Raw genomic sequence first — 17,781 nt, 5'->3', positions numbered from 1 at the left:
ATATATATTAATTCAATTGTCACAACAACCCCATGAGGGAGCTCCTATAGGTGTTGTTCTACCCATTTTACAGAACAAACGGGATCAGAGGTGATTTGCCCAGGGTCACACAGCTAGGGCCATAGGAAGGACAGGACCCAGATCTTCCTGACATGACTTTAAGTAGAATGCTTTTGTCTACTCCATCATTTACCACTTCTTGTAATATTAGTTTGATGTTAAGTGACTTGTCCAGGGTCACACAGAAAATAAACCCCCTGTATTAGCAACTGGGAATCACATTGAGATTTAGTCAGGATCTGTTCTCTATATATCAATGTCAGGAACTCCTTCCACCAACACAAATTGACCACTTAAGTCTTAGAGTTTCCAGCAGGCACTGAGATAAAGCAGTTTACTCATGGCTCTATCATGTGTGAGTATATATCATTCAGATTCTAAGGCTAGCCCTCTACCTACTATGCAATGTATGTGCTCTGGAAACCCTGTTAAGGCATGACAACCATTTTTATGCCACGGACCTCTCTGACAGGCTTATAGTCTATGGATCCCTTCTCAGGAAATGCATAAAATAAAATATGTTGATTCACAAAGGAAACTACTTCTATTGAAATACAGTTATCAAGATTTTTTTTTTTTAAGTTCACAGATCCCCAGGTTAAAAACTACTGTTAAAAGGACAATATGAGAAAAACAGAGAATTCCTTCCGGTGCAGTAGAGACTCCAAACCCTATTTCTTCCTAAAATAGACTGGGAAATTGATGTAAGGTGGAACAATACAATAGAGTGGGGCAAACTCACTCTCAATTCACCACAGTGACTGAGACTTGCCCACTCCCTGAAAAAAGTAGAACAAGAGTTTACTGGAGAAGGGAGGGTTTGACTGGAATCCTTGGTAAACAAAGGTAGAAGCTGATTTTTAATCTGTTCTAAAGGTTATTAGTGCAGCTAAAAATAGATCCCCCACTAGTCATGTCGGGAAGGAGAATAAAGCCTCTCTCCTAAAACCATGAAATTCTAGAAGTGAATATGTTATCACATAGTAATTTGCTAAACTGAAGCAAGAGTTATTTTGGATCGAATTTGCAACATAGCTCATGCATGAAATGATCTGTGGCGTGTTCTTGTGAAGTTGTTTTCACACCACAAAACGAAGAAAACGAAGGAGGGGAAAAAACGTATCCTGGCTGGAGCATTGTGCAAATATTGAAGGCTGTGATTGAGGGTTTTGTAGAAGGATCTGTGTGCAACTTGTCATTTCTATTTTATGAGCCAATAACTGTTCACCAAAATTACAGCTGTTTAGTTTTCAAAATTATCTGTTAATTTATAATAGGTTGAAGAAATTTACCTACAGGAGGAGATTGATGTTACTTATGGGGCTGCACCGCCATCTTGTGGTAGAGAAGACTTTTTTTAAACCTTGCATCTTCAAGGATTATCACGGAAAGGATGAGAAATGCATAGAGATTGTATTTCTTTTTGCCAGAAAACCCTATATTCAAAAAAGTATTGTGATAGCAATAGAGGTTAACGGTGATGCTGTGGGGAAAGTACCGGATTTTGAGGAGGACCTGGGTCCCAATTCCTCCTTTCTTATTACAAGTGCGATCTTGATTGTCTTGTAGTTTCTAGACTTCTATTATTTTTTTCCTCATCTGCAAAACAGGAGTTTAAAATGAGATGACCTCAAAGGTCCTTCCTAGCTCTGAAAACTTGTGCTGTCCTTCACCCCTCTGTTGACTTTCATTTCCTCATCCATAAAGTAAGTGTATTAGCTTCGATGATATGTCTAAGGTCCCTGCCAGCTTAATTTCTCTATGTCTAAACTCTATGAGAATTTCCTAGAACAGATCTAGAGATTGAAGAGACCACTCAGAGGTCATTGAGTCCAGCTGTCCCATTTTGCAGTTGAAGATACTGAGCCCTGGGGAAGTTGAGTTACTATCCAGGGGCACACAGCTCTTAAGCATCTGAGGCAGGTTTCTAACCCAAGTCTTGCTGACTGCCAGTCAGCACTCTCTATAGCACTATGCTACGGAGTGTGTGTGTGTGTGTGTGTGTGTGTGTATATACAGACATATATGTATGAACTTATATATATATACATGTGTGTATATATGTGCGCGTATGTATATAACCATAGAGATATATAGAAGATAATTTAACAACAGGCATTTATTAAGCACTTACTATTTACTAGGAATTGTACCAAGTGCTTAGACTACAAAGAAAGGTAAAAATAAGCCCTACTCTCAAAGAACTCATATTCTAACAGAGGAGACAACATAAAAATAGTTAGGTTCAAACAAGAAACAAACAAGGAAATGAAAGGTAGATTTAGTGGGGGAGGCTTCTGGCAGTTGGAAACACAGGGAAAGGCTTTCTCAAGTGGTGGGGGAAAGGTGCTGCTGCTGCTGCTGCTACATATGGCTCTGATACTTCAAAGTTAACTAAGCCCTTTCCTCTCAACAACTTTGGTTTTTAAGTATTTTACCAATGAGGAAACTCAAGCCCAGAGAGATTCGGACATGTACCAAGTCACACGGATGATAAATAACTAGCCTTCCGCTCCAGCTCCACGGTCCTCCAATTCCTGACACAGTGGCTTTCTCATTGGTCCATATTCCTGCCAATTACAAGGTTCAAAAGAGCTAATGATTGGAAAGCACTTTGCAAACTAGAAAGCACCACCAAAGGGCCGGTTGTTGCTTGTGAGACAACACAGGCAAAGCATTTGGCTGAATCTGAAAACTCTCTATTAAGTGCTAGCCATTGTTAATATCCCTGTAATTATTAGCAATTGAAAAGCAGCATCACTTAGCAGATAGAGGGCTGACCTTACAATCATGAACTATGGCACATTTAAGTCTTGTTTCTGACATGTGTTTTCTGTGTGCCCCTGGGCAAATCACTTAATTTCTCCATGTCTCAGACAGTTCTCTCATGCTGTAAGTTACAGCTGAGGGGCTTGATTGCCTTCATGGAGTAAGTCTTTTTTCCAGGAGTTTATTACACTGAGTAATCCCAGGTCCAGATCCATACCATTAAATCCTTGATTGATGGGAAATAGACAAGGAATGTGTATTAAAATACTTTATCCTTTAAGTGTCACAAGTTAAAAACAACATGGACATCACCAGCTTAAAGATGAAATGCTTGTCCAGATGTGCTGTGACACATCTAAGCCTGACCAACTTCATAGTTACGTTTATGGCAAAAATAACTATAATAATACGAAGAAAAGTTTGGACCTAGTTAGGTCCAGGTTAGTGCAAATAATTGATGCCTTGAAGCAGTCACACGTATTTCAATTCTCACTCTTCAAAGTTGTTATTAGATAAAATATGGTTTTTGGCTCCAACCCAATGGAAATATGCAATTTTAATTCAAATAATGCAACCACTTCATGAGATTCATTGTTCATATTAACTGGCTCCTAGCTTATCTTGTCCTTAGACTGAATTAGAAGTTATTTTTTTTCCTCTTTTAAAGACTATCTGGCTCAGGAGGATAGTTATCATGGTGTAAGGGAAAGAAAGCTGAGTCTGGAACCAAGACATAGGATGGGATCCCAGCTGTGTTACCTTGGGACCTTTGGCCAGTCATTTTTGATCTCTAAGTCTCTGTTTCTTCATCTCTGCATGTGGTTGGACTCAATGACCCTTAAGGCCCCTTCCCCTATGGTCTTTTGATCTTTAAGTTTTCAATTAATGCTTTCTGGACGGAAGGCTCATTTCCAGTAACGACCTCAATGTGTTGTCATGACTTAGAGCTTGACAATTCACCAAAAGACCTGAGTTTTCACACCGGTGCTGGCTCTACTTGGCTATGCAAGTCTAGGATGGTTATTAAACCTTAGTTTCTTCATTTGTAAAACCAGCAGATCAGGTCCATAACTCCTCTAAAAACACTCTGTGATTCCATTCTAGGCTAAATTGAATTGGCCACACCCCAACAGTCATCTGGCAGCTTCCTGGCAATGCTAGCCCTTTGCCAGTGTTTCTATTTCACTCCAGGCTGTGGTTTCTCTTTTGAGCTTTTAATGATATAATTCGCCTTAGGTTTCCCTCTTGATTTTCTCCAATCACTTTTAAAACTTGCTGAATAACTCCGTGGCCACCAGATGGCTCTACTACACCATTTCCTCACAGTAGACCTGTCTGACATTAGTTCTACTTCTCTGTTTTCAGGGCTAAAACTCATCTGAGACACAGCATATTCTATAGGAGTTGGGACATTCATGCCAACCCTATGACAATAGAAAAATGAAGAATAAAGAGTGGGGATTAAAGAAGGACCCACTGTGTGTCACAGAAATAAAAGTACCCCCTTGAGATCATTGTGTCTTCAAGAGTGTGGAGGCTTTTTGAGCTCTATATTAAAATGCAATATTGGCTGAGTTTTTCCATCATCCCATACCAAAGCTAGAAATGTAGTATAATGAATAGAGTGTTGATATTGGAGTCAGGAATGCTTGGGTTTAAAACTCACTTCTGACAATGACTGGATATCTGACCAAGGGCAAATCACTTAAGCTCTCCAAACCTCAGTTTCTTTCTCTGAAAAATGGAGATAATACCCATATTATTCATACCTATGATTCAAAACATTGTTAGGAACCCCTGGTGAGATGGAAAACTGATTGCAAACTTTAAAACAGACCCCTGAGAGACCAAGGAAGGCATCAGGATCAGAGATCACATAAGACGGGTAGAAAAGAGTGTATCTTTCTAAAGTAGTGGGAGAGATACCCAAAAATTTGCCAAAAGCAAAAATCCAAGAGAAGGAACAACAATAAAATTGTGTATACACAAATAAATGCACACAATAGAAGTAAAAATCAAGGTGCATTAAGAATGCTAATTTAACAGAAAAGATAATTGAATTTCACAGTAGTTACTGAGATTTGGTGAAATGACACTCATTACTGGAACATGATTCTGGAAGGGTTTGTCATATTCTTATTTATTAACAATAACAACAAACATGTGTATAGTGCTTTAAGGTTTTCAAAGCATTTTACAAGTATTATCTTATTTGATCCTCACAATAATCCTATGAGGTAGGTGCTACTCTTAGCTCCATGATATAGACAATAAAACTGAGGCAGCCAGAGGTTAAGTAACTTGCCCAAGGTCTCACAGCTAATGGGTGCTGAGGTGGATTTGAACTCAGGTCTTTCTGACTTTACAGGATTCTATGCATTGTTCTCCCTAGTAAATAACAGGTAAAAGTGTGATTCAGGAAGAATTTATATTGTGAAGATTAAATCATGTATGGAAATGCAGGATCCAGGGACTAGATGATGAAAGGGTGGTGAAGAATGTTCAAGTGGAGATCAACAGAAAAATAAGTATTATTGTCACTAACAAATACTTCAGAATACCAGTGAAAATTCAAACTTGAACCCGGGTATTCCTGAATCTAAGTCCAGTGCCTTATCTACCATGTCACCTAACTAACTAAAGAAATATACAAGAAATGGAGTTGGGTTGGTCATGTACTAAGAGTAAATGATAACAAATGAACATCTTGTAGATTTATAAGGTATAAAAAAAAAACCTGGAGGAAAGCTGCTGCGCATTGGTTAGATTCTCTGTGGAGAATATATGGGAGAATATAGGTATACAGGATCAGAAGCTATAGATAGTTGTAATCAATCCACCCATTTTGTGAGGGAAAATATACATTCAAGATGATTGGACTATGGGAAGACTTACTATAAATGGAGAGAGCTCTCTTCCTTTGCCTTCCTTTTTCACTTGGGCTGTTTGACTGCTCACAAGACCTGAATGAGGAGAACATCAATAACACCATTCTTGCCCATGATGTGAAACACTACTAGGTCTTACTGTTTGCCCTGCCACAATCTCCTAACATCCTCCAGGCCTGACCATGTGCTCTTACTCTATCCCTAACAATTCACTGGCACTGTCATCTGACCTACTTATATAACCTAAGGACCTCTAGGTCTTGCCCTTTGTCCTATAGCTGGACTTTCTTTAACTGTGTTGTCTCCCTTAATTAGGGCCTGAATTCTTTAATCACAAAGACTGTCTAGATTTGTCTATCTGTATCCTCAGTGCTTAGCACATACTAAGTACTTAATAATGTTTCTCATTCATTCACTCATTCTGCTTGGCTCCAGAAAGCAGAACTAGGAACAAGAAGGAGAAGTTTCAAGGGGGCAGATTTAGACTTGACATCAGAAAAACCCATTAATAATTAGAATTTTCCAGAAGTGGAATGGAGTTGCCTCAGGAAGTCACAACTTCTCCTCTCTGGAGGTCTTCGGTCAGAGGCTGAAATAACCATGTGTTGGGTATGTTATAGAAGGGTTTCTTGTTTATAGAAGAGTTGGCCTAGATGGCCTCTGTGTTCCCTTCTCCCTAATACTCTCTGATTCTATAGGTCAGTGACAGAATCCCAGAAAACTTGAATCACGACCATATTGACGTCCTCCCTATAAATGAAACAAGGAAACATAAAGAAGTTGTGGCTAAATTGAGTGATGGCTAGCTGATTCTCATTGGGGAAATAAATACAGGAAATTGGCAAGTTGGCTTTATCATCCTCCCTCTTCTCCATCATGTGACAGAAAATACCAATTCATGGTAGTCTGGGGTCATCTTGTCCTTCGGTGCTCATGTTGAAACTAAACAAGTGGACCACCAGGCCAATAACTGTAGTGTGTAAGTCACGTTACCAGAGGGAACCCTCCTCTCTTGCCTTCACTCTTCAATTGGGCTGCCAACCTCTATCAAAGAGGCAGTTAAAAAAAAGGAAAGAATAACTTGTAGAAACTCTTCATATACCTTGATGCTCAAGGACTTTAATGGAATAATGGGCACAGGGAAAGAAGAGAAATCAGTGATGAAAAGTGGTTCAGGAACTGTCTTGAACATTCTTTGTATTCCCAGTGCTTAACACAGCACCTGGTATAAGGTAGGCTCTTAATAAATGTTTGTTTAACTGTCAAAGCAAAAAACTTGTGGACAATCCTAAAACTTCATGGTTGTATATTTGAACACTTTCATCAATAAGAGTCAGAAGGCAGTAGTGGTTTCAGGGACCAAACAACACCACAAAATGTTAAATAAGCAAGATCTTAACAGACAGGGAATGAGTGGTTGCAGATATAGCATCCCTTTCAGAAGTAGCTGCTTGTGTACAATCCAGTCTTCAACTGCCACAGGTCAAATTAAACACTAAATGAGAAGGAAGAAGAAAAATGAGAAGATACTGTGTGAGATTATAATAACCCAAATCAATTGGGGAGAAAATTAAATGGATGAAAGTAAAAACATTGGTACTATCACCATTTCCTAGAAAAAAAATGAGTAATAGAAAATAGTTACCACAGTGAGAAGACTAAAAAAGCGTATAAAGCACCTCAGCCAGCAAACACTGTTTCCTTGCCAGCTAAGAAGAAATGGTAGCTAAGGTCAATGTTGGGGGGAGTTAATGGAAGACAGTAGCAGTAAGACCCCCATAAAGTAGTGAAATTGGTGGAAGTTGGCGAAAGATCCAGTCAAGATATTTGTGGAAGAAATCAAAAGTTGGACAAGAAAATGGACCCAAGATGGAACAGACATTCCAGAATATTATGTTTCTTCACTGGCAACGATCATAGAACCACCATATTTAGATATTACCACCTCAGTACCTGATGTACCATGTGGGGAAGTACTAATAGCCCATGAGAATATCAAGTCAATAACAATGACAATAATAATTATTATTTATGTGCCACTTTTAAGTTCTGCAAAGCACTTGACAAATTATGTTATTTGATCCTCACAGCAGCCTTTTAAGTTAAGGATTGTTATTATTATCTCTATTTCACAGATGAGGAAATTAAGGCTGAGAAAATGTAAGTGACTTGACCAGAGTCAAACCTAGTAAGTATCCGAGGCACTATTTAAACTGACCTTCCTGACTCCAAGTCTATTAGCTCTCCATACCTAGCTGCCTGCCAAGAAGAACAATTATACATGGATAAATACATACAGAAGAATAAATCAGCACTAGGATGAAATTTTAAAGGTTCTCCATGATTCTAAAGAGGGGAAGACTTTAGTAGAAAAATTCACAAATGATTATTTTACCAAAATAAAATAAAATAAGGCACTGATGGTCATCTTGACTAATTTGCCTATTTTCTTTTTATAAAATGTTTATGAAAATGATCTATGTAAGCCATCAAAGTTATCCTCCATGTAAACAAGAGCAGAGAACAGCTGGGCTTTTGCAGATTACTTTTCCATATCAGGCTACATCTTTAGAGGCACACAATCAAATTGACTAAAAAGTGTGGATTCTTCTTCATATCCACAGTTCAATTGATTCTTTTGTACTCAGACAAGATGTCTCCCACGCACACATTAAAATTACATAAGACTCAACAAATACAGCTACAGAGATAACTGTTTAATGATCCACAGGGTACTGACTTTAAGCTAGTATAAAATGAGAAGAGATATTTTCCTTTAAAGTGTTTGTCAGTGTCACGGAAGATATCCATCAGTCCAAACAAAAAAATCTATATTGATGTGGTGAGTTTATGCAAAGCACCTTATTCACAGATGAAATTGTACTATTTCCATTAAGTCACCCAATACTCCAAAACCTCATCAGTAAAAAGATACCACACCTCGATAAAGGTTGGTTTCAAATTCTACACTGTGGAGGGGAAAATGAAGGCCACATATAACTTGGAATATGGTGGACAGCTCAACATGCAGCCAATCAACTCCAGCTTCAGCAGGAGCCACGAGCAAAAAATAAATTGCCCCTTATTTGCATACAAGAATACTGGATCTGATCTCATTTGGTACACTATGGTACCCAGTGCTTTCCATGATCCGTAACTCCTCCCTGTTACAAAAGCCACCTCACCTCTTGCACACCAACGTTTTCCAAGTGATGCTACATGAATGTAAACCATGGAACATCATAATCTTGGAAGAATTAAATTGACAAATGACCCAAAGGACAACTGAAAGGTGAGTCACAGGTATGAGTTGGCTGTCTGCTGTTGGGTTAACTGACAATGTCTACTGCTGAAGAAAGGGAACAGAAGATATCAGTGTAGATTTGGGGAAAAGAAGTGGGAGATGAGAGAAAACAGATGGACAGTCCAGTTGGAATGTGGGGACATCTGAGGTATCAAAAAGCAGAAAAAAGATTTCAGTCCATGGAGTGGATCCTGCATAAAAAAAATAATAATAATTTGAACAGAAATCACGTGTGATGAGAAAGCATTGAAATCCGTCAAAAGAAAATATTTGAAAAAAGGTATTTTTTAATTTGATACCATTTTAAGCATTTGTACATGATCTAGTTTCTTCTTATAGATCATTGAGCTAGAAAGGGACTTTGAGATCATTTAGTTCAATGCTCCTCATTTTATGAATGAAGAAACCAAAGCCCAGGGAGGTTAATTTACTTTCCCAAGGTGATGCAAGTAATTATTATCTATGGTAGTATTCAAATGCAGATCCTCTGATTTCAAATCCAAATCCCTTTCTACTGTTTCTCATGTTTTCTTTTCTTTTTCACTTAGTTTATTTTATAATATATGTTGTTCAGCCATTTTCAGTCAAGTTTGAGTCTTTGTAACTCCATTTGGGGTTTTCTTGACAAAGATACTGAAGTGGTTTGCCATTTCCTTCTTCAACTCATTTAAAGATGAAGAAACTGAGGCAAGCAGGGTTAAGTGACTTGCCCAGGGTCACATAGCTAATAAGTCTCTGATGCCTGATTTGAAGATGAGTCTTTCAGACCCAGCACTCAATCTATTATTCTACCTAAAATGAATCATACATCTCCAAAAGGGTTTTCACCCAATCATCATGTAGAGTTTTCACTTGAGCACCACCAGAAAAAAAAAAGGCACATTTGAAGGCAGCAGATGTCCAAACAGACTTAGAAATAACTATACCTTTCACTGAAAGTCCTGACTTCTAGCCTGAAACAAATATGAGTGCAATCATTTGCATGTTCTAACAGGTTCATTGAAACCAAAGGTAGAAGGAAATCCCCATACATACTCCTAAGAAAAACTAACTCCAAATTCTTTCTCTCTTCTCCGGGTTGAGAAACTCCATGCCTTTGTGGCTATCCTCACTCAAATCAAGTTCTTTTGCTCCAGGGGCATTGTAACTCAACCACAAATGGAGCTCCATCAGTTGGTGAATTAAAGTAGCAATTAAAGTGTCCCATTCAGAATGGTGCTAAGGCATTCAGCCATTGGGCCAGAGGAGTCTTTTCTGTATTCTTTTAAAGCACAGATGATATGAGTGATTTTTTTTTTCTGTAAGCCTTGATGGCTGCTGTAATCATCCATCGCCTTTAGGCACAAGCCCTAACAGGCTCAGAACAAAATGGACAGGTTGGAATCAATTACTCCAATGTCCCCTTGTAATAAATTGTTAGATATATCATCGTTTACCTCAAATAAATGCACACGTTGGAAATGGAGAATTTTATGCTCTGAGGTTCTGTCCATAAACCAACCCTCTAACAGGCATGTATGTGTATGTGTATACATGAACATATAGGCATACTCAAATATTTATATACATATCTACATATTTATATGTGTATTTATATACACACATGTATTAGTCACTAAAGTCAAGGTACACAAACTATGAATGGAATCATTTTGTCTGGGGCCAATATCTCATGAGGACTGACTTGGGCTTGGTATTTTTGAAAATGGTATTCATTAGCCTGAATATGCCTTGAATTTAATGGAGACAAGATGGACCTTATATACAGAAAGACTGTGGGAGGAATCTAGGAGTGGCCAACTAGTTTGGGGTGACTTGAGGAGGGGTCTAAGGAAGATCTGACTGGGACTGGCCAGCAAGCTGGGGTGAACAGAACTCTCGGGACATGGACTTCACAGCCAGCCAAGGGAGAATGGAGCCTAGCTAGGATTAAGTGTGGGAAATGGCTGGGGCTATAGGGAGGTAAGGCAGTGGAGGGCTAGGCTAGGTTAAGGGTAACAGAATTGGGAAATTGGATATAGCCATCATGAAAGGCCAGTTGATGGGATTATAGCCTCAGCCAAATGCCAGAGATTTGGCCATGTGGGAAAGTCCAGGATTTTTCCTTTTTGGGGTCTAGATCCCATCCTCACCACTTGGAGTCAGAAGACCTTAGTTCAAATCTCACCTTAGATATTTATTAGCTTATGTAACTAGGCAAGTTACTCAATTTATCTCAGCCTCAGTTTCCTCATCAGTAAAGATAATTAACAGTGCTTATTAATGATAGTCTGAGGGCAGCTAAGTGGTGCAGTGGATAGAGCACTGGGTCTGGAGTTAGAAGACCTGAGTTCAAATCTGACCTCTTACTAGTTGTGTGACCCTGGGCAAGTCCCTTTCCCTTGTTTGTCTCAGTTTCCTTATCTGTAAAATGAGCTGGAGGAGGAAAGGCAAACCACTCCATTATCTTTTCCAAGATAACCCCAAACAGGGTTTATCTTTTCCAAGCAAACCTCAAAAGGGATTACAAAGACAGGACTAAAACAAAGCAACAATAACAATAGTTTTACAACCCAGGTTGTAAGAATCAAATGATATAATAGATATAAAGCATTTACAACTAAAGCGCTATATAAATGCTAGCTATTATTATTGTTAGTGTTACAAAATGAGTTCATTTAAAGCAGGAGAGTGGTCAGCCAGGGGTAAGGGGCCACCCTGCAGCTGGTACCCCTCCCCAATCTTCCACTAGTCCTTGGCACTCTTTGAACCAGTTACCTCCAAACCAGCAGCCTCTCCAAACTCAACTGTATGCATGCATCCTTAACTGTGACTTAAAGTGAGTTCCAAAACAGTTTGCCCTGAACGTACACCATCCTAGGGAACAAATTTTGACATCCCATAAAATACCAAAACTATTTAAAACTAAATAGGAGACACAAAATCCCACCTCTGATACTTAACCACTGCTATAACCTTGTGCGAATTACTTAACATCCTTGTGCCTCAATTTCCTTATCCATCAGATGTGGGGGTAGGATGGGCAAGATGGCCTTTGAGGATACTGCCAGCTCCCTATCTATGACTCTCGATCTATGATTCTTTCACCCTAAAAGTGACTCAGCTCAGAATGGAACAGTAAATAGTGGATACATTCCCACAAAGAAACAACAACTCATCTAGAGGAAGCCACAGTGATAGGTGCATGGGGATCTTCCAAGAACAGGAAGACAGGAAACTCAGCATGCCCAGAACTAGCCAGAGGGAGTGGAGCCATTGATATGCCCATATATGGCTGGGAAATGTTTTCTCCATTCAGTAATGGTTTAGGTTAGCCCATGGGAAATAGACACCTTCTTTACTCATCTCCAGTGATTCAGCTTGGGGTGAAGGCTGCCTACTTAGATTTGATTTGGGGCCAAGTACAATTTCTCCTCCCTCCCCCTTCTAACAATTTCAGGAAGAGAATCAGTAATAGGACTATCCGATGATAAATGCTTGGCTTTTCCTGTATTTGAAAAACGTAACCATCCCTACTTGGGAAGAACATTTTTGGAACAAGCTATAAACCTCAGTCCTTTCACATGAAGGGCAACAAACGTTATCATTCCAAGATCTGGATTCTCCAAAAGCCAGTTTGTCATCGAAATACACAGGAAACACATTGTAAATCCAAATCACATCAAGAAGAGTCCAGGTTTTAATAGGGGGAAAAAATTCCAACATCAGTCACAGGGATCTTACCAAGGCATTTTCTGTTAGTTTGAAAATCCTTGAAGATACAATGTGATTTGAAGTCCTGGCTTATTCTTTCAACAAAATAAAATTAGTTCCTTAGGGAATTCTTTCAAAGTTGGTCTGAAATAGGGGACAGAGTGCTTCCAGGATTTTCCACTAGAGGGCTGTGGCTCACTCCTCGTTCTCTGTTAGACAAAGTCTTAAATCTGGCCAAAGCAGAATTGGTAGCATATTTGTCTTTTATTGTTGTTGTTTTTAGCACTAGAGATAAATTGTTGAGGTTTTTTGGCCTTCAAATTTGGTTTCCTACATTGAGATATGTTCTGCCAGATAGTATACAATCAATCAATAAATACTTATTGATTGATTAATTGAAATCCTGATTTCTCAGGTATCTTAGTCAACGCACAGTGGCTACATCCTGGTAAAACCATCTAAGGAGATGGGCTAATCTAGGTTGAGGGTAACTGACAGACATCAAACCCATTAGGAGGATGTCTACCACAAGTATGTGAAGATTTCCCCCCCCCCCACCCCCAGCTGCAGATGACAGCAATTTGTTCTATAGCCGAAGCAGGTGCTGTGGAGCGCTTAGAGCTTGGTCAGACATCAAAGGCTTCAAGATCATCTACTACATCCTGGGCCATCACTAATCATCTTGACTTTTTTCTTGCCACTGGACTTCAACGGTTCAAGATGAGAGAGTGAGGCTGACAACTTTGTGCAACTCTGCCTCACTTAAATCCAATTCACACGCAAGTCAAGACATCACCCACGATGTCAGTGATCCTCTTCTAAAATGAAAGACAATCAACAAAACAGTTAATGGGTAGCTTAATATGAACCCTAGCCTTCTCCTAATCCTTCAACCAATCAGGTGTCAATTAGGTACCTAGTGAGCTTCAGCAATTACCTTCAATTCAATTGCTTTCTCTTCTATTCATTTATTAAATCTCAAGCTCCTGCCAGGTCCTATGCTGGGCACTCAGATATAAAAGCAAAAAAGCAAACGGTCCTGAATGTCAAGTGGTTTATGCCTAGAATATATAATAACTAATCATAATTGAAAATAGAAGTTTGTTAATAAAGTTGTTTAACAGGGTTTTTTTCTTGTTGTTGTTTTGTTTTTTTGAACTGATCTATGAAAGTTGTAAATCTCACTATAAGGAGGTTATGGGTGAGGAAGTTCCTTCCACCAATGCAGATTAGCACCTTCTCCTTAACCAATAGCAACTGAGTCAGCTAGAATACCTAGATATTAAGTGACTTGCTCAGGGCCACACAGCAGCTAATATGGGTCAGAGGCAGGATTTGAACTCAGGTCTCCCTGACCCCAAAGCCAGCTTTCTATCCACTCGGCCTTGTGCCTTCTCTCCTTTTTGAGAATAGGATATTCCAGATATTTGTCAGAAGCTGAGATGACATCAGAAGTTCCAGAAAGGGGGAGAGATCAAACAAATAACTCTTCTTTCATCACCTTCACCTTCATTATAATCATAACAACAACAGTACAAAAAAATAAAACATTTATGTAGGACCTTCTGTTTTGCAAAGTGTTTTTGCTTCTATCTTCATGTGACCTTTCGCTCCCTGTTATTCTCATTTAATCATCAGTGTTTTCCCCCTTCCACTGCTTTTTACTTTAATGTTTGCTAAGTAGTCCATAGGTTTATTTGTGGCTTACAGAACAATGGGAAGTGAGCTAGGTTTTCCTTTTTTCCTTAGAAGCTGCCTTTCCAAAATGTTACCATTCTTTTTCTCTCAATTCTAAAATAAAACACCCACTTCTTCCTCTTACTTCTTTAGCAAAGACCAGAAAGCCAGAAACACAAATGGAATTGAAATGTCAAATATTTTCCCCCGACAAAATATTTTTGTTACTAGGTTAAAAAATGGTGGAATGAAAATAATTGAGCTCAGAGCTGGGCTGGTTTGTTGTACCTGGTATTTTGAGAGGGTGGGTGGAGGGGAGCAGGGAAGGAGGGGTAGGGAAAATATTCAGGTTGGTAAGGCAAGTTGTTTCTATTGATTATGGTTTCATGAGTCGTATTTGACCACAGGCCATTCTTCTTGGGGCACGGAAACCCTAAGCAAAAAAACTGTGATCCAGGTGAGGCTGGTCTTCATCAGATTTGCTTCCATTTTTGAGTGACTGACATACCTGTTCCCTCTGCTACCCTTTGCCCCTTCCCAAGGGCCTATGCTATAGCTATCTCAGTCTTCAAAAACATCAGTAGTTTTTACTGCTGCCTTTTGTTTGTATATCATCTTCATTTTTAACTGCATCTCTCCTTTTGTTCTTCCAAGTCACACCTTGCAACATTAATTTTTTCAAAGGAAGGGAAAAAAATGATCAGCATGTCAGTCTTTGCCAGTATTGTGGCTAGCATTTCAAGTTGGGAAGCAATCCCAGGTAAGTTCTTAGCTAGTAAAGTTTACCTACCTTTCCTGGGAATCAATATATGGTGGAGAAGTTTACAAGTAGGGACTGGGTAAATGCTTTTAGACCAGAGGCCTTCTTGTTCACATTGCTGATGAGGACTGGTCCCACTGGTGACTGTGATCTCCAGGGTACACTTGACATCTGGAGGAGCTGAATTCAAAGGGCCATCTGAGGCATCATTTTTTTTTCTTTACACGTAGAAAAAAGAATCATAAGAAGACTAGAAAGACGTACAGGCAAGCAAGACAGATTTGAAAGCTATAGTTTAAACTTAGTGCCTATTTAAAAAGGAAAAGCAAGCTATCTATAACAGAGATTGACAGTTTCACATACAATCCTCTTTTCTCATTCTACTACATATATATGGAAATGCCTATTTTACATGCTATTTGTTTAGTCCAGATTAAAATTTTGTCTTAAATGGAGGTGGCACGTGGCAGTGTCATAATTATCAGATGCCAATTTCTGAATTCAGAAAATATGATGTTACTTGAAAAAAAAGAATAAATAGGATGCTGAAGAAATGAGTTAGCTATATGTGTTTGGGGTTTGTGTGTGACGCATGAGTTATATTTATATATGGGCTTAATGCCTGAGTATGACTGATGGTATATGAAAATAATAATTTCATAAAAATGCATTTATATAAACCAGAAAATGGGAGATTTGTGTGGATAAACCTGGATTTATTCCTGTCCTATGCTGTAATTTTCTGCATCAAAAAATGTGACTTTGGATGAGAAAGTTCCAGCTGTGCAGTAATTTCTTATCATTTGTATAAAATAACCTTTGGGCCGCAAGCCTTTCTACCAGCACCCTTTGTATTCTTGGGCACAGAAATGCTATGTGTGACTCCCTGGGTTCAGCAGTATAAAGGTAACGAGCAACGGAATGGAAGGTCAACCAATATTGCCTTCTTTAAAGTGATTAGGGAAACCATTAAATAAAATAAATGCAGAAATTTTTAAAAGTTTCCCAGTGTCTAAAAGTTGATGTCCAAAAGCCTTGAATTTGAGTTGGTCCATTTACCAGATACTCAAGCAATACAATGGAACAGGAAATTCATTTTTTTAAAATGCCCCATAAACTACAGGCTGAAGTTTCCTCCTTCCTCCATTTTCTATTTGTCCAAATGGACTTTTGGACTTGAGTGTTGCCATGTTGGGTGATTGAGAGAATGCTGTTCTCTGCAACCATATTCCAAGAATGTTCCTGAGCTTATTGGCTGAATGGGAGCCCAGGGAGCAAATCCAGGCACAGTAATATGGGCCTCAAAACTGTCCCTCCTAGCCTACTCAATTTTTCCTCTTCAGAGTTTCCTATATGAAATGAAAGGTCAAGTCAAAACCCTAGTATGCTATGTGTTCAGCATGGCCCTCTGGTGCTGGACTATGGAACCATCTCATTTTAAACATTTTCTTTGCGGCATGTGTATTTTGATTAAAAAAAAAAACCCATCCTAATAAACACCAATACTGAATGCTTTAAGGATTACAAAGTTCTTTGAATCACATTTCATCCTCATCACAACCTAACTTGTGAAATAGGTACGATAACTAAGGCAACGTAGGAACATAGATTTACAACTAGAAGGTCATCTAGTTGAACCATCTCATTTCACAGATTAGTAAACTGCGGGCTGCAAACATATACAACATATAGGCTTAGTGTGTTGAGTGGGAGCACTGAGAGTAACTCGCTCAGGGTAACAAAGCTAATGTGTATCAGAGGCCGAACTTGAACCTAGGACATCCTAACTCCGAGGCGTTTCCTTCTATCGGTTATGTGATTCTGCCTCTAAACCATAGTCATTAATGAAGAAAAAAAATGTGCCTTGGAAAATGAAAATTACCCCATGTCATCACAGTGAACATTTATCACGGTAGGACTTGGGCTGTAGAAGATGAAGGAGACATAAGAAATGGAATCCATATGGTTGAATATGTTACTGTAGATGAAGATAAAGGATAGAGCCAGTCTCAGTTCCAAGAAGACCCTCCTGTGACACATACTGGCTGTGTGACCTTGAGCTAATCACCTAACATTCCAGTACTATGTGTACCTCTCTGACTAAAAATGGCAAAAAAAAAAAAAAAAAGGTGCCAACCTACATTAGTCAAGGCATTTTCCTCATTCAGGAGTTCCCCCTATTATGAAATTCACAGGCCTAGTTCCTAATCCTATCCTGTTACTGTAATCAGATGTGCAGATGTTATTGTCCCTACTTTACAGATAGAAAAACTGAAGGTCAAAGAGGTTGTCATTTGCCCACGATCACATAGCTAGTACGGGTCAGAAGCAAGATTCAAACAAGGTCTCTCCTAATTCCAGGACATAGGCTTAGAGAATGAGAAGGAATTTCAGAGGTAAGTTAGTCCAACTTCTCCCCATTTTACATAAGAGGAAACTGAGACTGAGACAGGTTAACTGATTCGTTCATGGTCACAGAACTAGCGTCAGAATCAAGATTTGAGACCAAGTTCTCAAATCCCAAGTTCATCATCCTTTGTCTACCAACACTTCCATTTGAGACCAAGACATCTTGCTTTTGTACCCAATGTAGCTTAAAAAAAAAAAAGTCAAGCCAATGATGATGTAGA

The 17,781-nt window shown here is 39.0% G+C and overlaps 1 protein-coding gene across 1 annotated transcript in view; it reads left to right on the top strand.

Moving 5' to 3' along the window:
* Positions 1-17,781, top strand: part of LOC114053209 (EGF-like and EMI domain-containing protein 1) — a 726,964-nt gene that overhangs the window by 618,655 nt on the left and 90,528 nt on the right. The window lies entirely within an intron of this gene.

The sequence above is a fragment of the Vombatus ursinus genome, unplaced genomic scaffold (genome assembly GCF_900497805.2).
Source record: "Vombatus ursinus unplaced genomic scaffold, bare-nosed wombat genome assembly UNPS02014810.1, whole genome shotgun sequence".
Lineage (NCBI taxonomy): Eukaryota > Metazoa > Chordata > Mammalia > Diprotodontia > Vombatidae > Vombatus > Vombatus ursinus.
Note: the sequence above shows the minus strand (reverse complement) of the source record. Positions and strands in the feature narration are given on the sequence as shown.